Source organism: Parasteatoda tepidariorum, chromosome 9 (assembly GCF_043381705.1).
Source record: "Parasteatoda tepidariorum isolate YZ-2023 chromosome 9, CAS_Ptep_4.0, whole genome shotgun sequence".
Lineage (NCBI taxonomy): Eukaryota > Metazoa > Arthropoda > Arachnida > Araneae > Theridiidae > Parasteatoda > Parasteatoda tepidariorum.
In genome coordinates, this window is record NC_092212.1 from 63,443,008 (window position 1) to 63,466,636 (window position 23,629).

The 23,629-nt window shown below is 30.8% G+C and overlaps 1 protein-coding gene across 1 annotated transcript in view; it reads right to left on the reverse strand.

Moving 5' to 3' along the window:
• The window catches only part of LOC107454538 (nucleolar protein dao-5), a 122,997-nt gene that overhangs the window by 70,329 nt on the left and 29,039 nt on the right, over positions 1 to 23,629 (reverse strand). The window contains exon 2 of the mRNA XM_071185484.1: positions 18,950 to 19,042. The gene's annotated coding sequence lies outside the window, so the exon portion shown is untranslated. The remainder of the gene's footprint in view (positions 1 to 18,949; positions 19,043 to 23,629) is intronic.

The following is a 23,629-nucleotide window of genomic DNA, read 5'->3' on the forward strand; positions in this document are numbered from 1 at the left end:
TTTACGGGACACGTCATTTTGACGGATTTCGACTTTTGTAAGGAAAATTATAAAACCCGTTTGAATTTTTATTTTATCTCTTGTAATGACTTTTAACCATTGATCGAAGTAAATATATATTAAATGCTATTTACCTCAAAAGCGTTGAAATATTGAAATTCTCTATGTGGTATACCTATTTCTACGGATATGCGTCAATTTGACGCGATCATAATTTAGACAAAAGTTTAAGTAAACAAGCAATTATCACATCAATAATAAATAGGAATGTACCGACAATACTTCGATTCGTTATCTCAAATAAAACAAGTGATAAACAACTGTTGCCGATAAGCAATAATAGAAAGAACAAACGCAGAATGTCAATTGATGTCAGAGTGTCAGATTTTGAAGGTTTCAGTTGCTTAGTTCGAGTATTGAAACATAAAATACTAGAATATTTCATAAATATATATCTCATATCTTCATTTTTTTTCTTATAGTATACATATTCATTGGTTTCTAAGTGCAGAGATGCCAACTGCTCCGGACACGCGAAAATAATTTTAAAAAATGGTAAATAACAACAAAGTAAATTTTGATATATGAAGTGGTGAATTATATAAGCCTACGAATTATTTAGAAATAGGGGTGGATAAAAATCTACTAAATTGAATTTATTAAATTCAGAATCACAATTCTTTCATACGTCAAATTGACGTGTGTCCGTAGAGATAGGTATATAAGAAACGTCCGTAAACCTAGTGTTAAGGGGAAAATAACCACTTTCGAAGTTATACCAAAGTTGAACAAAAATATACAGACTTTAGTTTATTTTTTACCACTTTAAATGATCTTTTGCAGCAGTTGGCAACTTTGCATACGTAAGCCACAGAGCTGAGAGTAGAAAGAAAAGTGGAATAACTGCTGGAAAAAACATATTATTTCATGGTTGGATTTTCCTGATGAGTAAAATAAGCTCTTTCGATTCTTCTTTGAAGAGCTTAGTAAATGAAGTAAGCAGACAAGTAATATTTTTAAGGATTATGAATTAATCAGGGAAATAACATAAAATGATTGAGTCAATATGGTTTAATGTAATAAAATTGTTTTTGCCTTCACTTTAATTTTGGCGTAATTAATCCACATTTTGGACTTGGACATGTGATTTGTCGAAGTACCTGCCCGCGGATGCGGGCACCTCACTTCTTCATCTATTTACTGGCCCTAGGCAACACCTCCTAGAATAAGGAAGGCCTCAGCACGGATCAATTTAGTAGTCTGATGTGATAATGTTAACTGCGCAGTTGATGAAAAATAAGAAAGATGTCATTACGTTCGGGGTACTAAGCTGCGCAGTGGTTGAAAATACGAAATATGTCATTACGTTTGGACTACTAAAGGATATTTATGGTAACTCGTGCAGAGGCCTACTCTTTTCTAGGAGGTGTTGCCCTAGGGCAACTGAGACTAGTGGCTTTGGTTCAGGGAAAAGAAAATGAAGTTTACTAACATTGGTTAGCTATCTATAAGGTTAATTACTGGGAAGGTCCCTAGAGTCATTAGCATGTTAAAGAAACAATGAATTGAAAAAATATGTACAAGATAATTTACAAGATTGAGAAATAAGGAAAATTACAATATTATATATTTACATGTTGGCATTGTTTATGTATCAATTAGTGTGAGCCTCTGATATAACGATGACCCGGTCGTCCCGGTAATTTAGAAATGATATATTTTGAAAAAACACATTCTTAAAATAGTTCTAAAGTGGTAGATAGAGGGATGCCACAGGAAACTAAAAACGTCAAAAGTGATAGAAACTCAAATTTATTTTTACTTATTTGCTGTCGCTTTAATTAGTCAATTGTTAATAACCACTATGAATTCAAATTATTCATAATCAAAGCAAAAACATTCTTTGCATTCACTTTCAATAGTAATCTTAAAATATATACATATTATACTCACAAAATAAGCTACTAATTTTAATCTCTTTTAATAAAATTTTATTAGTCACCACTTTTCATACTTTTAGTCGCCCAGGGTAACCATGTAGATAAAATTTGAATATTATACATACTTAGAAATATTTCTTTTTGAATGCCCACCTGTGTGAACATTTTTTGTCAATTCAGGCATTTACACGGCAGATTGTTGGCCTCTCTTAGAAGGAGCACCATATTAGGTGGGCCAACGTTGCTTCCACAGTAAGGACAGATAGTACAGAGAAGGAAAGAACATCCGTGACTTGCCCGGGATTCGAACCCAGAACCTTTCTGATGCAAGGGTATTTCCCTAACCCCTACACAGACCGGTCGGCTTGAAGTATTCATATCTACTAAAAATATTAGCGTCTCGTTAACACTTTAAAACTAAATTTATGAAAATAATTGTAAGTTAACTTTATGAAATTTGAGTAGTCTCAAGAAAAGCTCGTCGCCATTCTTTAATTTTTCCAGGCTGTAGGTACTCATTATTTAGTGATACACTCTAATGGGTACCTTGGGACAGAAGAAGATACATGTTATCAGGATGCGTAAAAGTTGGTAGCTGTGATTTTTAGTTACCGTTATGATCTTTTACGCTTTTCATGGCATATTTTTCCCAGTCCCAGGAAATAAAACATACAACCGTTCAATTTCCCTATTCCTTAGAAAACAGTTTAATTACACTATTTGTGATTTTGTGTGTTGTGTTCTGAGGATTGCGACATTACAGAAAAATTTCAAAGCTGGTAGAGAAGATGTAGGAAAGTAAATGTTTTAACTAATTACTTAAATATTTGTAAAATATATATCTGTGTTATCTGTACTCTTAAAATTGATATGAAATTAAAGCCTATAAAATTTGCAATTACCTCATAAAACAGTTGTCTCCACTTATTATACTTTTCCAGACTTAGATTACGCCGGAAAAATTTAATTTGTTATTGATGAAAGCAAATAATGGGATATTAGTGTTTCAACTTCTTACTTTTATAAAAAAGACAATATCGTATTAATATGACACTAATTGCTAACCGGTTAATATTGAACCACAATTAATGCAACTCTAATAATTATAAAAGATCCTCTACAAAATATAAGGTGGAATTTATTATTAAAACTAATTGGATAGCTGTTTCAGTTTAAATAAAGCAAATATTGAAGTATGAGTATATTGTCAAAAAGATTCACCCATTCCCGCTTAGCATTTGTATAACACACGCATTGCATTTTCACCTGATATTTCGTAACAGATCATAGAAGTAACGTGTTCTTTTCATAACCTGTACAATTCTGTAACAGATGAAAAATAACTACTTGCATTTCATTGTTTGAGTTTAATGCTATATGTTCTCACCAGTGGCAGTGAATTAAAGCAGGCAAAATTTTTGGTTCTTAGATTTAAAAGAAATTGGTGGACAAAAATCTTTTAAATCTGATTCATTAAAATGTTACCATTTTACCAATGCTACCACTAGAAAATACATTTACTAAAACTGCGGAAGCTCCATTGAAGTTGAAGGGCGTGTTACTAATATGGATTTTTTTTTTTAGCTTTCTCTAATTGAGCCAGCTTATGTTGATCTAAAGAAGGAGTCTGTTCCACGACAAGGAGTTTTAGGAGCCCACTCTAAACTGTACTGACGATGCCGTAAAAAAACAAACTGAAAGGTTTTATCTGTTTTTATCTTACGAGAAGAGTGGAGATGTTCTTTCCTTCTTCTACTGATATAAGTAAACGATTTTATGTAGAAGATAATTCTTTTGGGAAAAAAAATTCATTTTATGTTAAAATATTTTCCAACGCTGAACTGACAATATATTGGTCACTTTTTTATAAATATTCCTTTAAACTATACATTAAGAATTGAAAATTTAAATGGCGCATTTAAAGTAGAGCGATCAAATCTCATTCAGTAGGAATGTACCCCAAGTTAGCAAAAATCGAGAATTTTTGTGTATTTTTTAACTTTTTTTATTGTAGTTTAATTTTCTGGAAGAAAAATATTTAAAATATTGATAAAGAATTATTATTAAATAAGGAATAATGACTTCACCTGAAAATTATGAATTGAACCAATTTAAACATTTACAATTAAACAATTAACAGCCGTTAAATGGTGAACTTCTCAAAAGTTGAGATTTGTAGTTGGTTCCAAAAACTCTGCATAGTAGAACAGACCTAATGTAACCTAATAAGAGATGTAAAACGAAAATTTTCTCGGCGAACTTAACTTCATTAGTTAATATAAAATATCGTTCATTTGTTTTACAAATGCGTAAGAAATCTGAAAATATACCAGCAAAATGGAAACAGAGATTAAGCAATGGTTGCAAATTGCACAAAAAAGTCGCCAAAGCACATGTTTACGCCAAATGTAGCAAGCAGGTAAGCCTCACGTAATCATTTAGGAAAAGAGAGTTCTAAAAGTAGAGCAAGCTTTGACCCTGTTCTCGAATGTTTTCGCTTTCTCCCCACTCGAATAAGCGGCGTATAAATAAAAGACAATATCGCTCTTTCTTTTAATGTTTTTATTATACTTCATCAAATCACGCATGGGTAATAATATACCGTCAGATCAGCCTTTTCTCAATGATCTGCGGCCAACCTTGATCTCACTGTAACTTTAACTCTTTACATTATATCGTTCCGAAATCTTTTCCTATTTTTATTTTTTATTTTTTAAGATTCGAAATTATTGTACTCATATTAACTATTTTACCAGGGCGGAAAGTTCATATACATGAAGACAGAAAAGAACAAGAACTAGTATGAGAAGTATTTCATTTCTAGCTCGTTTCCGGCAAGATTAAAATAAATCAACACAACAAATACACTGAAGAGCAAAAAAAACTGGTATACCTGCCTAATATCGCGTAGGGTACCCGCGAGTACGCACAAGCGCCGCAACACCACGTCGCATGGATTCGATCAATGTGTGAAGTAGTGCTGGAGATAATTGACATCATGAATCCTGCAGGGCTGTCCATAAGAGGGGGCGAGGATATCTTCTGAACATCACGCTGCAAGGCATCCCAAATATGTTCAATAATGCTCATGTCTGGGGATTTTGGTGGCCAGCGGAAGTGTCTAAATTCAGAAGAGTGCCGATGGCCCTGCAGTATTCATGGTGTCAATTATCTCCACTACTTCACACATTGATCGAATCCATGCGACGTCGTGTTACGGCACTTCTGCGTGCTCGCGGGTACCCTACACGATATTAGGAAGGTATACCAGTTTTTTTGGCCCTTCAGTGTATTTTTTTTTGACAGTTATAACAGTGGATCAAAATAATGGAAATACTTCTATAGAGATTCTGTGTAAACAATATTTCATTTAGCAACAATTGTTTTGGAAGATTTTACATGGCAAAACTGTTGGCACAACTTTATAATAATGCTTAAAGCTTTTAGAAATTATGTGTAATTTTTAATCATTCAAAGTTCAGATCGACCATAAAAAAGGAAAGAAAGTCAATATTTTTTTATTGCTCTTGATTAAATATAGTGGTATTGAAAAAAGAAATCAATTATTAACTTCCAATGCTCATTTCTGTCAATGAAAATTTTGCATGGTTAAGAATGATACAATTTCTCCAAGCATGTTCTCTCAAATTAAGCCAACAGTTTTGCTATGTAAAATCTTTCAAAACATTTTCTGCTAAAAGAAAGATTGTTTACATTGAAATAGTATAAAAATATTTAATTAGTTTCTCGGTATTAAATGCGGAATACCTAGAGTGTTCACGGCAGGACAGCTGTAAGTAACTAATCTAATATAAAGCAGTCAATTTTAACTAACGATTTACCCTTCTCAATTGTTAAACATAGGCTAGTTTTGTTGTGATATAGTCTGAAGTTAGTAGTGAACTATATTAAACAATAAATAATTTTAATCCAGTAACTAAATTCTAAGTTAACTGTAATTATTATTTTATAAATGTCGTACTAATCCAATTCCCTTTCAGCAAGCCTTGACAAACAGGCGTCAGTGGGTTGAAAAATGTAGCATTGGATACTTGGTGCAGGACAGTGTTTCCCAAAGTGTGGTACGCGTACCCCCAGGGGTACGGGAACAGTTTGACGGGGATACGCGTTCTTATGCGAAATATCTTGCAACAAGCGAAAATTTCAAAAACTTTTACTTAAAAACAAACCTAGCCATGGAAATTTACGATTGCGTATTTTTCTGTTGCTATTTTTTCCTGAGGTAACAATTAATAATTAGTGGCGTCAACAGCCAGTTGTGATTTTTAACTTAAGTGCAATTTTTTACAGTAAAAAAATCTATTCATTTTTTTATTAGTGGTACACAGCGTTACGAAAAATTTAAAAAAGGGTACACAAAAGTCATAAGTTTGGGAAACACTGGTGTAGGAGACAGAGGGCATTGCTTCTGGGTGGCGGTTGGTGGTTTCCCTGCATACTGGGTATGGTTGGAGTGCTGGGAATGCTAATTTATGTAAGGGTCGCTAAAAGTTGTACACCCGATTCGAGGGTCGGCTGGCCACCTGTACATTTATAGGATCACCTGTACAAACCCCTGTACATAGCACTGTTTCTAACCAGAGTAAAAATAAATAGTAATGAATAGTTTTTAGTTTGGAATAGATATTCCTCTCAAAAACCATCTATAAATAAAATGGTTAGACTCCCTATTTTTTTTTTCTTTTCTCTTCCGTCGTACTTTTAGGCCTGTCTTTTGCAAAGGGTTATGAATTGCATGGTGTTTTGGGTTATGGGTGCAAATTACCGGGAAATTAGACCAAAACAAATAACATATACCAATATACCACAGCAGGAAACTTTTGCGCTTTTCTTCGTAATAGTATAGTGAAACAATGGTTAAATTTGTTTATTTTTGAAGTAATTTGTCTAATTTCACAAACATTAAAATTTTTAAAAAAACACCGTATGATAATTAATTTTCCGAGACTAATATTTGAACTGTTTGCATGTTGTGGCGTTCAATATCCTTTTAAATTATGATTACATGATATACGCTTGCAAACTTTTACTCTTTTAAAAATGATTTTCCGAAGTGGTTGTAAAATGCAAATTGAAATATCAATTTAAAGCAAATACATTTTCATACATTTGTTTTTAATTGACAAAAAAATAATATATTTTGCTAAAAAAATATATTTTGCAAAAGAAAATATTTTTTGCTAAAATTTATTTGTACGGATGTTTAACTCATTCATCTGCAATAGTAGTTAAAGTTGTTCTTAATTAAATTCATAAATCTAAAAAGGGAATAGAAAAACTCAAAAATTTTTGCTATCACTTTAAATCTAAAAGAAAATCTTGAGAAAAATCTGAAGAAAAACAACGTCATCTATGATACCTTCCGACAGCTATGAAAATTCCGTAGTAGCCGTAAAAGAGTATTCATAGTGGTAGTTAATATTATTCATTAATATTCTTAGTTTGTTAAATTAGACTTTAAAAATTTTGTTTATCACTACTATAAATGATATGAACATGTTTGCATGAGTGTATGTATGCTATCAGAAAGCATCAAAATACGACGCACAGCAGCCTACTTCTGTAGCGATGCATCTATCTCGTTCATGATAGATGTAAAAAAAAGTAAAAACTGCCCTTGTTTAGTGGTAAAATGCCCTTTTGCTACTCCATTTATATTCCAATCACACACAACATTTACATTCCAATCACAATGGGAGCAGTTTATGATAGATGTAAAAACTTCCGTTATTTAGTGGTAAAATGCCCCTTTGCTACTCCATTTACATACCAATCACACACAACATTTACATTCCAATCACAACGGGAGAAGTTCATGATAGATGTAAAAACAAGTAAAAACTTTTCTTATTTAGTGGTATAATGCTCTTTTACTACTCCATTTGCATTCCAATCACACACAACATTTACATTCCAATCACAACGGGAGAAGTATATGATAGATGTAAAAACTTCACTTATTTAGTGGTAAAATACCCCTTTGCTACTCCATTTACATTCCAATCACCACAGCATTTTCATTCCAATCACAACGGGAGAGGTTTATGATAGATATTTAAAGAAAGTAAAAACTTCCCTTATTTAGTGGTAAAATGCCTCTTTGCTACTCGATTTACATTCCAATCACCACAACATTTACATTCCAATCACAACAGGAGAAGTTCATGATAGATGATATTAGGGATGCAGGAGGACCCAGGTGCCTATTTGAAGGATCAGGAATTCTGATACAGATAACATTGCTTTAAAATTAGCATTAGCGGTTGGCCACGGGTATATTATAATACAGACTTGTTTCATTTTCGTCACTATTTTTTTAAAATTTTGTTAGACTCACGGTAAACATGAAAAAAAAATATTTTAATAGGAAATATATGAAAAATTTTGTTAGTTTTCTTTTTTCTCCCCCATACATGTCTTTCAGCTCTAAAGCAATATAAAAAAAAAATTTCTCAGATCTCATATAATTCTACAAGATGTTAAAATCTACCTCCAGAAAATGATTGTTTTAAATAATTTAAAATAACAATTATTATTATGATAATGTTTTGTTATTGATCACTGAAATAATACAGATATTGTCTCTCACGATCTCTGACTCTGGAAAAAAAAGAGTTAAAATATAATTTCAAGCATCAAATCACGTAAACTGTTTACTTGGAATTTCAGCAGGACTGATAAATAATAAATAAAACTCGCCTTAAAAACAAACTACGCCTTTTCTCAACGTAATCAATTTCGAATTTCATTAACAAAAGACTTACTTTCGATTTCTGCTCTGATTATGCGCTAATGAGAAATTGCGCTATTCGAGAAGTAAAAAAAAAACCATCAGAGCGTATGTTGAACTTTCACTATCTCAGTTTTCAATATCTAGATCCAATTATAATTGACCAACCAGTGAGTGATTCACATCTATATATTTCTTGGAGAATTTATTGTTCGCCAAGAACTTAGCAGATCTATCAACGCTTTAGTATTATCTCAGGAAGTTAAGGGATCATAATTGAGTATTTTGGCCCCGTTTTATGTTGTAAAAGCCTGAACTTACGTGGCATATCGTTTTTATGGAACGATTGTGAAGATATAGAATATGATGTATGTCATTGCTCTTTTGTGTTGGAATTATTTAAATTATTTATACTGAGTTGATAATGAAAAATTAAATCAAGGCGTTGTCGCTTATTTAAACTGCACTTGGATAAACGTTGGTAAAACCATTTAATTTTTTAGTTTGTTTTCGGAGAAATAAAAATTACGTGACCATTGTGATTTATTAACACGTTGAATACCATGGGGGTCACATGTGACCAACACTGAGTTTGTTCGTAGCGCCATGGGGGTCACCGGTGACCGGCGAAGCCAAGATTATTAGAAACACATAATTCGAGTAAATTTTTATTTTTTTTTATATTATTATAGTTACTAAAATGGTTAATGCAATATAGAACACACAAAATTAGCTTTATTCATCTACACAGAGATGCCAACTTGCTCCGGACAGCGAATAAATATTTTCAAGTGGTGGTTTATTAATTGTAATTCTTGGTTTAATAAATTCAATTTAGTAGATTCTTATCCACCACTAATGCTAAACAATTCGTAGGTTTATATAATTCACCACTTAGTTTCAGCCATGTTACGCTAAGCCTTTGTAGAAACTTGCAAAATCTGTCTAATAGTTGCAAATTTAGCTTGTAGGTTATTACCGTCTGTCCTGACGGGCAGGCCGTGTTACATCAGCGTGGCTTTCAATTTGTTTACACTTAAAACTATTATATTTACATGATATATCTCAGAAAAGAATTCTTTATTGAAGGATAAAATTTTATAAAAAGTAAAGTGAAAACTAAAACTTTTTACTATTTTTTATTATTTACTATTCACCAATACTTATTTTTTTACAAATAATAAACAATCCTGCTTAAATGTTACAACCGATAATAAGTTGTGTTAGTGTGAATGTAACCAGCCTTATAAACGGGTTGTGTGAATGGCGTGGCAGAAGACGAATTCCTGGCCATAGATGGCGCCACTGAAAAACAGGAACATTCGCTCCCCTACTGCCTAAACAGGCATACGACAAAAAAAAAATTGCGTTAGTGACGAATATTTCACACCTTCTGACTACAGTAACAGCCACTAACTATTCCTGTTGATATTAGATTCAAGGGACTCAGTTTGCAAACAATTTTTTTTTCTTCAAAATATAAAAACTGGTAGCACAATTTTTTTATTAATCTTGGAGAAATAAAACAAGTCTATTTACCTCCGAGTTATCAACTTTCTCCAATTTGTGGAAACGGTTTTTCCAGTAGTAGTAAAATTTATGTTTATTCTTGCATTAGTTAATTTCATTCTCAGTTGTGTTTCCCACCACTTCATTTAAATAATTCAAATACTCATGTAACTTAATTCAAATAATTTCACGGTGAGCCTATTAAAGCTTCGGCGAAATTGATCATAGTAATTTAAATTTTAGTTTTGATTTCGTTTATATTTTATAAAATTGTTTACCAAAAGTGGAGTAGTTTATTATTCCTGCTACAGTGTAATGTTAATAATAGAAAGAGTATCAGGCCGGGATAGCCTGGTCGTTAGGGTGATGGGCCCATGTCCGAGAGTTCGTGGGTTCGAACCCCGCCGGCTAAAGATTCCCCGTGTGGTAAAGTGACTCATGCGCGTTAAATCTGTCTAGTCGCAAAAGTCCTACATGTTCCCATAACAAATCAATACCTCTGGGGATACTGGATTGGAGATCGATCGTTCTCTGATTCAGGTCAAAATTACGATCTGTGGATGAATGAATGGATGTATGAATGGGCCCGCCCTATAAACGGGTGCAACGTATGGTGTAGAAATTTTGTCAGCACATGGAATATTTATCCGTGAAAGATAGGTATTTTATGTAATGTTTCAATTATCTATCTTCTATGTGCAAAAGAGACTTAACCCATATTTATCAAAGCAAGAAACAAGTAGGAAAGTTCAATTTCTATTAACACTTTAAATATTTGAGGAAAAACTCTAAAAAAAATTCAGGAAAGTTATCAGCAGTTGTTTCATTGTATAAATCTGGATTTATACAATGAATATATAAATTTATACTATGTTTCAGAAACAAAATTTGATATTTTAGCTCACATACAACTTACGATTAATTGGTTAAAAAGTATTTTTAGCATGATCAAAAATTTTGCTGCGATAAAAAATTTCTTTATTGCCCTTTAGGCCGCCGGTACGTTTATGCTCCGCTACTGGGACATATATGCCCCATCTAAAAAAATCAGTGAGAAATATATGTCTCTGTTTTCCAAATTCCCAAGTTAATAATATATTTTTTTTTGCAGAATATTGTTAATTTTTCCTTTTTTGTTCTACTAAAGTCATGATTCATATTTTTATTGGAAAAAAAATGGACTTGAACCAGACAAATTTTCGACCTTTTAAAAATAAACAACGTTGTTAGAAAAACACGTTCAAATATTCTGCCAGTAATGCATGAAATGGAATGAAAATAGTTTCTTGTGTAATGTAATCATAGTTTTATAATATTTTGCCAATTTTGTTCATATTTCATCATCAGTAGCATGCAACTTGTTTACAAAGTAAAGCTTTTATTTACAATATTTCCTCGTAACTAACGAAATAAACTACCACTACTTGTCTGTAAAATAATCATAAGACTCTCCGCTTCACTAAATTGAATTTGAAATATTTTAATCCGTATCTTCTTTTTTCATTTTGGGTTTTGATTCCTTTCCTTGGCATACATTAGGAAAAAGTTTTTTTTACATTTTATATGTATATATATATATATATTACTTTGGAATCACAAATATTGTTGAGAAGTTAATCAAAACCATTTTCTAAACACTTCTACAAGATATACCCTTTCAATCTCTAAATGGTCAAGTAAACAACACTTAAAATCAACTTTCTTTAAATTATTGAAATTGAGCACAATTATTTTTCTTCCAGGATTGCGTAACTTGAATTTGTTTGCATGAGAAAGTGTATAAAATAAATTTATATACTTTGAACACGTTGAATGCCACGCTAATTTTACATGGCTTGCCCGTCTGGCCAAACGATAAATAATTGCAAACTTAATTTCAAAATATTAGACAGATTTTACTAGTTTTTAAAAGGTTTAGCATGACATATATGTCATCATAATCATCATCAATATTTATCTGGGAGCCTGGGGCCGTTAGCGGCCTTTTTCCCAATCGTCTTGAATTGTGATCTTTAGGGTGGTTCTTTCTGGTAATTGGAATGCAATTGGAGTAAAAGGAATTTAAATATTTCGAATTTTAGATAAAATTACGTCACTATAAAAGTAAGCTGCCATCAGGGGTGAAAGCGAGACGGAAAAGAGGAAAGACTGGTAGTAAAACCATTTCAGTTATAGCTAGTTTTGGGGAGGAGTTTACTTACTCTTTTTTTAAATTTTTCAACAATATCTACTTCATCTTGGAAAAGAAGCAGTTTTATATATATGCCAGAATTATAAAGAATCTTGATAGTTACAGATATTTCATTTTTTTCGAAAAAAATGCTGGAATGAAATGTTTTACGTACCAGGTTTTTCTCTTTTCCGTCCTGCTATATAAGGGCTTTCACCCATGGTTGCCATCGGCCTGAGGTCTCTCTTAAGTTCTTGTAAGGTCTCTTAAGGTCTTGTCTTCTCTTAAGTTCTCAAAAGTAAAAATTTCGTTGAATCCTGCAGTGTCATAATTTAGGGTTTATGGTAGCTTTGCAATATGATGATCTAAAAAATCTATGTTGAGGTCGCGATATATGTTTTTATTTCTGATAAACCATCTTGCTTTTGTTATTTTCCTGAGGATTTTGTTCTGGCATGTTTTGAGTTTTTTAAGGAGTGATATGGAGATGTTGCACCAAGCTGGAGATGCATAAGTCAGGATGGGTCGGATCATTGAGATGTAAAGTAAACGTTTAATTCTAAGTTCCATTTTGGGGGCATGACATAACTGTAAAAAGTGGTGAATTGTATAAGCCTACGAATTATTTTGAAATAGTGGTGGATAAAAATCTACTAAATTAAATTTATTAAACCAAGAATCACAATTAATAAACTACCACTTGAAAATATTTATTCACTGTCCGGAGCAAGTTTGCATCTCTGTGTACATAAATTGAACTATTTTTGTGTGTTCTATATTGCATTCCTTTCTTCAAACCATTTTAGTAACGAAAATAATATAAAAATAGTAAAAATTTACTCGAATTATGTGTTTCTAATAATCTTGGCTTCGCCAATCACCGGTGACCCCCGTGGAGCTACGAACAAACTCAGTGCCGGTTACCGGTGACCCTCATGGCATTCAACGTGCTAAGGAAGGATAAATAAGCACCAATATTTTTTTTAAGTCAAATAAGTTTTTCAGAAGAAAGTTAAGTTTTTCAGAGCGATTTCATTTTATGATATTTTATTTAAAATCAACGTCAAGCGCGATAATCTCAAAGCTAATTTAAATATATTAAAAAAAAAAACAGTTTACCATTTTCACATAAAAATTTATTGAGAAACCGTTGTTTGTCAATTTCTCACACTAAAGAAAATCGCGAGATTTCGTTTGATACGAATATTGCGAAAAAGCGACAAAACTCAATAATGAAGAATGTCATAACAGAGAAATAATATTTCAGCCGGAGGAAAACGAAAGTGGAAATAGAGGACTATTTGGAAAGAGAATATAAAAAAAAAAGTCGTTCGTGGTTGGAATACTCGATGAGTTCGGAATCGGAGGAAATTGATGAGTATTCATGAGTTTTGTCGGAAAATGTTAACGAGGACAAAAGACGAAACTTCAGCTCGTTTAATCACCCTTTTTTTCTTCTTTTGTTTGAGAGAAAGAAATCGCTTGTTTTGAAACTGAAGTGTGTTTCACTTTAAATACAATGCTCGCGATTCATTTTTTTGTCTTAAAGGAAAAAGAAAAAAACTTTTTTTCGCAATTAAAATTGAATACATATCTTTAAAAAGTCTATTTTTTACTTTTAAAGCTTAAATTATCAATACATTATTTGTCGCATCTAAAATTTTTCAAAAACTTATAACGAGTTATAGAAATTATAACCAAGACACAAATATTTCAATAAGAACATGTTAATCAGATATTGTGTATAATATTTATAATTCCGTTGCATAATAATAGTGCAACGAGCCACAGAAATTAACCGAGACTCTAATATTTGAATAAGAACATATTAATCATATATTCCGTATCACATTTATAAGTCCGTTGCATAATAATAGTGTAACGAGCTACAGAAATTAACCGAGACTCTAATACTTGAACAAGAACATATTAATCATATATTCCGTATCACATTTATAATTCCGTTGCATAATAATAGTGTAACGAGCCATAGAAATTAACCGAGACTCTAATACTTGAACAAGAACATATAAATCATATATTCTGTATCATATGTTTAATTCCGTTACATATTAATAGTATAACGAGCCGTAGAAATTAACCGAGACTCTAATACTTGAACAAGAAAATATTAATCCTATATTCTGTATCACATTTATAATTCCGTTACATATTAATGGTGTAACGAACTACAGAAATTAACCGAGACTCTAATACTTGAGCAAGAAAATATTAATCCTATATTCTGTATTACATTTATAATTCCGTTACATATTAATAGTGCAACGAGGTTAGAAATGAACCGAGACTCTAATACTTGAACAAGAACATATTAATCATATATTCTGTATTATATTTATCTTTCTGTTGCATATTAATAGTGTTTCATATTCATAAGTTTGAAACGGCATGAAAATGGCATCTAGCAATTTTATCTCGAACATTCATAAATCTGCCAGTTAACCGAATAAATTCAAAACTTGGAGTTATTTAGAAACTAATCTAAATGTATAACAATTTCTGCATTTTTTAATCTTAATATTTAGTTCATAACATTTTGAAATAAAATGATTTCAAAATGCATATAAGATCTACCCAGAAAAGTAATTAATTAAAATGGTTAAGGTACAATGATTTCAAAAGTTCTTTTTATAAAAGAAAGTAGTAGATTATTAACCCATTAATTCAATGATAATGCAGAGATGCCAACTTGCTCCGCTTTGTAAAATAGTATTTTCTAGTGGTAGCGAAATTTAAGTTACTTTCAGTTTAGTATTTTTCATTTTAAATAATTTTTTCACCACTAAATATCAAAAATTATGAATATGATATGAAATGTAACTTTAAAGCAGCAATCAACTGGTTGCTGTATTAAAAAGTAGGCGTAACTATCTTACTTTAACTCCTCTTACTAAATAATTGGCTACCACTTTATTAAAACTATTCCAGAAAGCGGAGCAGTTGGCATCCCTGGATAATGTTCTAGCTTAAAGAGACAAAGCATATATGGGGCAAAAGGGTATCTACATACATATTCAAACTTATAACCAAAGTATTTGACAGAACTAAGTGATTCACCTGGTGTATATACATTTAAGGGTAATGCCCAACTGCTTTTATTTATAAAAACACCTTTGGTATGCTTGCGTAATTTGCATTTTCCTTGGCGGACAGAATTTTTCGGTAGATCTGATATTTCAGAGTAATACTTTATTAAATTACATATATTTGTTGGTTTGTGGGTTCAATTTAGGCTTATAAGCCCTTGTCAAGTAGAAGAGCATATAGAACGATTCCGAAAAGGAGGCAGAATACATCCAGGGTTATGGTGGGATTTAAACCCGCCAGCTCCACGCTTCGTACAGCGTTTGGTGAGGTGATACCGTTCGACTAGAGAAGCTCCCGGGGTAATACTTAAATTTGTTGATTTTGCTTTGACTTGTTTAACTAAGTAAATTTATATTAATTTTAAAAGTTTCAATATAAATAAATAATTTAGATATATTAATTGAAGTCCTCATACCGTTCCTTCAAAATAAAGGGTTTAGAACAGAGATGGCGAACCAATGGCACGCGTGCCATTTATGGCACCCGACACAATATTTCGGGCACGCCACCGATCACATTTGTTATTACACAAATGGTATTACACTATGAAGCATATGTAACAATTAAATTTAAATTCTCAAAAAACACACAAAATAATAAACAATTATTAATAAAAAATTAACAATTAATGCTAAAAAAAACAATTAAAAACCATAAAAAACAAGATAACAATAAATAACAGGCAAAAAAATTAACAGTCCTGCTTAAACTAACATCTTACAACCTAATATAAGTTATTTGTCATCTAATCTGCAACAACAGAAGTCACACTGATGCTACTTTAAGTTGAATTACGCGTATAACTGAGACATTGCAGAATGTTTTTTTTTCAATGTATATAAAGAGTTTTGAGTTGATAGTATTTAGAATTATTATTTTCCCAATAATCACGAAGTCAAAATTATTTGATATTACGCGTCTATGACCTCATCAAGCAGTTTTTTAGAAAAAATGGCACGTTGGTGTATAAAGGTTCGCCACCCCGTTTAGATTAATTATTATATCAACACTGCAAAGATATTTAACCAGAAATTCTAAAATAAAGAAAAACGCTAGTTATGTATTTAGAATGAATGCGTCCCAAAGTTTTCATTTTAATTATGAAAAATAGAACACCTTTACCATGAAGATCAGCCACAGAAATATCCATTCTAATTAATGAACCTTTTTTTTAAAAAAATCAATGAAAGGGAAGCCCAGGTGATAAGACTTTTTTTTTTTTTTAGTCAAACGACCTTCACGTCTGAGTCACATCACCTTTGCTTTTTCAGGATCAGTACGCAACTAAAAAAGCACCAATTTCACGCACGGACAATTTGCGGTCGCAAATTACATTAGAATAGAGATTGAAATAGCAAAAGATGTTCAATAATACCACTGCTTCAAATATAGTACGCTAAACACTCTATAAAAGTAGGACAAAATTTTAGAGCTTGATTTTGTGATACGTTAACAATTTATGTTGAATGTTTTTATGAGCTCCTAGTTTATGGGTAAATTTCAATGAATAAGATATTTGTGATGCCACAATTGGCATTACATATTTATTTTCTATCCTTTTAAAATATCTTTCATTACTTAAGCTTTTTTTATTAATAGAATTACATTTAAAATAAGTCAAAGATTCCTACCAACCAACAGTATTCGTAAATTAAATTTTTGTGTTAAAACTGAACAAAAGAGTTCTAAATATGATTAAAATGGTAAGCAATCAAAAATTAAAGTTTTCAGTAATTTGATTCATTTGTCAAGCATTTTAAAAGTCTCACCCAGAAAGAACTTACAATGTTATCATCAAAATTTATCTGGGCGCATGATACTGTTAACAGCTCTTTTTCCATCCTCTAGAATTATTATACAAAGTGATTACTACAAGTGATGATGAAGTATAAAAGTGATGACTTTTAATTCATTCACATGTAGTGGTGTGGAAAATAAGTTTAAATCCAATTTACAAAACGAAAAAACAAACACGAAAACATAATATTTTCTACCATTAAAAAACAAATTTCTAACAGAGCATTGGAGCAAATTTCTAACAGAGCATTTCTAACAGAGCATTTACAATTCAGGATACTTCGATTCTTTAGCGAATTTCCAAAATTCAGTAATCGACGTCGACTTATTTTTTAATTGTAGAGCTTGATCGTTTTGCATCTCTATTAATTCTAATTCTTCAGATGCTTTTTGGGTCATAATTATATTGGAAATGGAAAACACTCACCTTGAATTATGTTAATTTCAAATGGATTCAGAAAAATATTAAAATATAATAGCACAAAAATGAAAAGGGAACTTGAGTACATTTATCGAAATAATCCTTCGAAGAGCCGCGTGTGGCTTGCGGGCCGCAGGCTGACCACCCCTGCTTTATGCCCTCCAAAATTTGCGGTGTTTGTGAAAAATATTTACCAGTGATAGGGAAGTAAGGCAAAACGTTTAAAAACAATTATAATTTTATATTTTTATAAATTAGAACATAAGAATGTGATAACTTGTTGACCGTTTACATATATGTTGAAATTACTTCAATGAAGTGGAGGGCTAAATTCCAATAATTCTTAATGATATGAACATCACGTTTGCTACCATTAGAAAAAATATGTTCTGGAGCATCGGAAATTATACTTAAAAATGAACGTGTGTGGTCTAGCACAAATTATGAGCAATAAAAATTATTCTCCTTTGTTTTTTGTAGGTTCAGCGTAATTTACGAGGCTTTTTTTCTGATAGGGAAATACAGACAAACACAAATCACTATCCCAGAGATGTTTCTTCGACAACTTCCGATGGCCGATCAAAATGTCTGTCAGTTTTATTGGTCAGGAAATGATATAAAAGATAATTAAAATAGAGATTGTTGAACAATGTCTGATCGGATCAGAGTGTCAATAAACTTTTACTATGCATGCGTTTAAAAAAAATTGCAAGCATTACGTTTTTTTTTAAAGTTCCAAATGACACCTGGATTTTGTATCTGTCATTATGAAATGAGTTATTGATAATGTGAACTATAAAGCTGCATTAATTAAGATTAGTTAAGCCCAAACTAAAATGTGCTTAGTTTCTTGTAGACCCACCGTTATTTTAGGGGTGGTTACTTAAAATTCTTAAAATCTTATATTTTTTACTTAAAATGTCACATAATTCTTATTATTCTTATTATTATTTACATTGCAGGTTAACACTTTGATTTTTCAAATTAAAACTTTTAAAAAAAATTCCAGCAGGGTTTTCTTTATTAATATCACAACGTTTAACATTAATTGACACAATTTAACAGAAAAAAAATAAAGACTTAAGCATGAAAAAGGTTTAAAGTACAATACCCATTAAACGAAGCCGCAAAAATTAAACGAACGAGTTTATTTTTCAAGTTGTATAATTTGAAATTCTTTCAGAAACTTAAACACACAGTTCCTACACAAGAGAATATTGCTGTGCAACATTAATAAAACAAGCTTTTCTTACCTGTTTACATTTTTAAAATATCATCAACAGAGCAAAAATTTCTTCCCGGTAATGATGGAAATTATCAATTGTTATCATTATTACATCCCAAACCTATAAGACAAAAAGGAATTAAAATTAAGTTGATAGCAAAATGTAATGCTTTTAAACGGTGAAACAATTGCAATAAATTATTTTAAGCTTCATAAATTATTCAATTAATATTCACAAAAGCTTCAAACATGTTATTTCAATTTGTGTCAATAATTTTCCCATTATAGAAGTGTTTCCATATTTTTGTCTAAACCCTGTATTTGTTCTTAGCTTAAAGCAAAATGTAAAATGTGGTCATTGGGGAAAAAAGCACAAGCGTTGAATTTATATCCTTTAACTGGATATTTTCTTCTTTTAGCTACCCTAAGTTTAAAAAAATTGACAAGTCCAAAAGGTTTCCGATCTTCATATAGATATTTACAACATTAAAAAATAAGGAGTAGTAGAGAATGATTCATTTCTGTGTTTTAGTTCTGTCAATAACAGTGATGTTCTGGATTTGACAAAATATTTTAACAAACGGTAAAGAACTACAAACTAGAATTTAAGGATTTTCGGTCAATTTTTCCAACTTTTTAAAAAGCTCGACAGTAACACGGCTTAACTACTGCAACAAAGTGGGATATGACAAAAGCCTTGAATTATTTAAAAATAATGGCTAGTAAAAACCCTATAAATCGAATTAAGTCAAGAATCTTACATTAAAAGACTACCACTCAAAAATATTTATCCGTTTTCTGGAGCTAGTTGGCAACTATGCAATAAAGAAATAATTATTTTAGGACAATTTTCAAATTTTGAAAAGAACGAAAGAAAAAAAAACTGCTCCCTAAATAGGATTCCTTGCTGCAAATAATTTAAATAACTTTTCTTTTTTTGCAATTTTTACCTAAATACCAACTCGAATGCTTTAGTGCTTCAGAATGCTTAAAGGGCAAAATAACAACTAAGGCAAGATAATTTTAATATTAAGGCAAGATTATTTAAGACAACTTGCAATAAAGAGAATAATTATTTCTCTTTATTGCAAGTTGGCAACTATGCAATAAAGAAATAATTATTTTAGGACAATTTTCAAATTTTGAAGAAAAAAAGAAGAAGAGAAACGTCTCTCCAAATAGGACTCTTTGCGGCAAATAATTTAAATAACTTTTCTTTCTTTACAATTTTTACCTAGATACCAACTCGAATGCCTTAGGGCTTCAGAATGCTTCAAGGGCGAAATAACAATCAAGGTAAGATTATTTTAATTAATTTTTTTAGAACTTAAAAACTACACTGCAGATTTATCAGGTCTTACGTATTTTTTTAAAATTGTTTTAATATAGTGGTCACCAAAATCATAATAAATGACATTTAATAAATCAAAATCACAATGCTGACAACTTAATAACACTTAAAATATTCAAAAAAAATCTCCATTTAAAGATAGAGCGGTTGGCGTGTATGTTATTACTAAGGCCCGGATTTTGATGACATTTGCATTTTTGGACATTTTTTGTCCTTTAGAGCATTTTTTTAGATTTATAGGGCATTTTTCATTAAATTTGTTGGCTTATTTTGCATTTTAAAACATTTTTTAAATTTTTTGTTAGTTTTTTCCAATTCTTATTATTTTTTTATCGTTTTTTATTATTACACTGGCTTCCAAACAGTGAAAAAAATCTCTTGGATATTAACAGGTGAAGCAACATCTTTTCAAATTGAAGAAGAATTGTCAGTAACTGAGACCGTCTTTTTCAAGTACTCACCAATAACATCAGTAAACGTTGAAAGAAGCTTCTCCACGTATAAAAATTTACTTTCAGACAAGAGACGCTCGTTTACATTTCAAAATATCAAAAAAAAAATTATATATATATGAGATGGAATGATGGAATTTATATATATATGGGATGGATATTTAGTAATATTATGAGAAGGAAGTTGTTATATTCATTAAAGTTTCTATACAAAATGAAAATGTTTTGGAGTCAATCTATTTTCCTTTTTTTTGTTATTTTAGGATATAAAACATATTTTTCAAACCTTAATGAAAGTAGAACAAGTATTACATTGCTTTATAATTTTTGAAATGGCTCATAACAATTTTAAAGAGTAAAACATTGTTTTAGTTCAATATTTTTACTTTATTTAAGTCATGTCATAAGGCATTTTTAACGCAATTTTCGCATTTTTAAGGGCATTTTTCGCACTTTTTAAGGGCATTTTTTGCACTTTTTAAGGGCATTTTTTGCACTTTTTAAGGGCATTAATGGGGATTTATTGGGTCATCAAAATCCGGGCTCTAGTTATTACTATATTTCGACTGTTAGCAAAAAGACTGAATTAAAGATATTTTTCTAGTTGACATAGTTCTTTGATTGATTTCTATATTCTAAAAAAAATGCATTACTCACTCTTTTCTTGTTATTTCCATTCTAGAGACGAAAAAAGAAAGGAAAAGAATAAAAAAAGGAATCCTATCAAAAGCTACCGGAAACGGCATCTTTGATTCCGAAATCCGGTAGATGATATGCGGGCGACACCCACCCCCATACCGGTAATCAACTTTCTCTTTCCAAAATATTACCTGAAAAAAAAGACAATTGATTCCTTCCCCCCTGTTTTTTTGATATTGCAGCTGCTGAGTGTCACAGACGAGGCGTAGCAATTTCCGTTAGACAACGACATGTGCTGTAAGAATTTCCATGCCCCCTGTTGCGTTTGTGTTTAACAAGACCTACTAATATAACTGTATATCGTGCTTTAAGATACGCACGCAAATCTTACTACATAATGTACAGCATTTTTATATTCTGAATATTCATTTTTATATAAGTGAACTAAAACTTCCCTACCATTGCTAATTATATGTAAAATTTTACTTTTAAGTCCTTTTTTACGAGTTGCATATTGAAGTAGCTTAACAAGATCTACTAATTTAACTGTATATCCTGCTTCAAGTTACGCTTTCAAATCTTACTGTCAAATGTGCAACATTTTCGTATTCTGATTCTTAAAGTGAACTAAAACTTTGCTACCTTTGCAGTTTGCTTAATTATATGTAGAATTTTACTTTTGAGTCCTTTTTTACGAGCTTCATATTGAAGTAGGTGAACAAGATCTACTAATTTAACTGCTTCAAGATACGCGTTCAAATCTTACTACATCATGTACAACATTTTCATATTCTGATTCTTAAAGTGAACTAAAACTTCTCCACTTTTGCAGTTAGCTTAATTATATGTAAAATTTTACTTTTGAGTTCATTTTTAAGAGCTTCATATTGAAGTAGCTGAACAAGATCTACTAATTTAACTGTATTGCTACAAGATACGCTTTCAAATCTTACTGCCTAATGTACAACATTTTCATATTCTGATTCTTAAAGTGAACTAAAATTTCCCTACCATTGAAGTTTGCTTAATTCCATGTAAAATTTTACTTATAAGTCCTTTTTTGAGAGCTTCATATTGAAGTAGCTGAACAAGATCTGCTAATTTAATTGTATATCCTGCTTCAATATACGAGTTCAAATCTTACTACAATAATGTACAGCATTTTTATATTCTGATTCCTAAAGTGAACTAAAATTTCCCTACATTACAGTTTATATGTAAAATTAATAAGTAATAATAATAAGTAAATATAATAATACACATACAATAATAATTACATATAATAATAATTAATTATTATATGTAAAACCTTACTTTTGAGGACTTTTTTTACGCTTTGCAAAGAATCTGTTTACACATAATTAAAGTTAAATAAATATTTTTTTAATTGAATTGCTGCTAATTCTTTAGGATTTTCCAGGAGGTGTGATAATAAAACTTTTGCTTTTCGTTTTAATTCTTGGATTTATTGATTAAACTTCACGTGAATTATTAACATGCTTTAGCCTTTAATTTATTTTTCACTTCTCATTTCACTAAAACGTAGGAAAATAATTTTTTTAGAGAGTAAAATTTGGCAATCGTATAATTGAATTGTGTTCAAAAGAATATTAAAAAAACGTTGAATAAGTAGACAGCAGTTAACATGCATTTTTTCCGTCTAATTTATTCTTTCAATTTCACTTATATATTCTTTCATATTTCAAATAAAGACTTCAGAAATAATTTTTCCATCAATCATAATTACTTTTTTTTAAACTTTTCCTAGTTATAAGGAATTTTATAAAAACATTTTTTTAAATGTTTATTCTACATCATAATATCACAAGATGTTAAATTGTTATGTATTAAGCATGTTTAAGTATATTTAATGTTATGTGATAAAAATATTAAGTGTTAGACATGTATTATGTTCTGTACTAAAACTGTCAAGTATTAAACATGTGTTGTATTGAGTGTTAAAAAGTTCCAAGAGTTGAACATGTGTTATGTTATGTGTTAAAAAAATATCAAGTGTTAAACATGTGTTATGATAGACGTTAAAAATTTTTATATTAATTAAAAGCTGTTGTATATGTAATATGAAGTTATAACGTGTCATGTGCTTCACAATGTTACATACTTTTTTGTTCTATACTTTGTTCTACATTAAGGCACAATAATCTGAAAATAGATAGTTTGATTTAAAACTTATCGTTTGAAAAGAATAAAACCTACTCGCCAGTCTTAAATATTTGATTTTAACCAGTGGTGAACTGGCAACCGT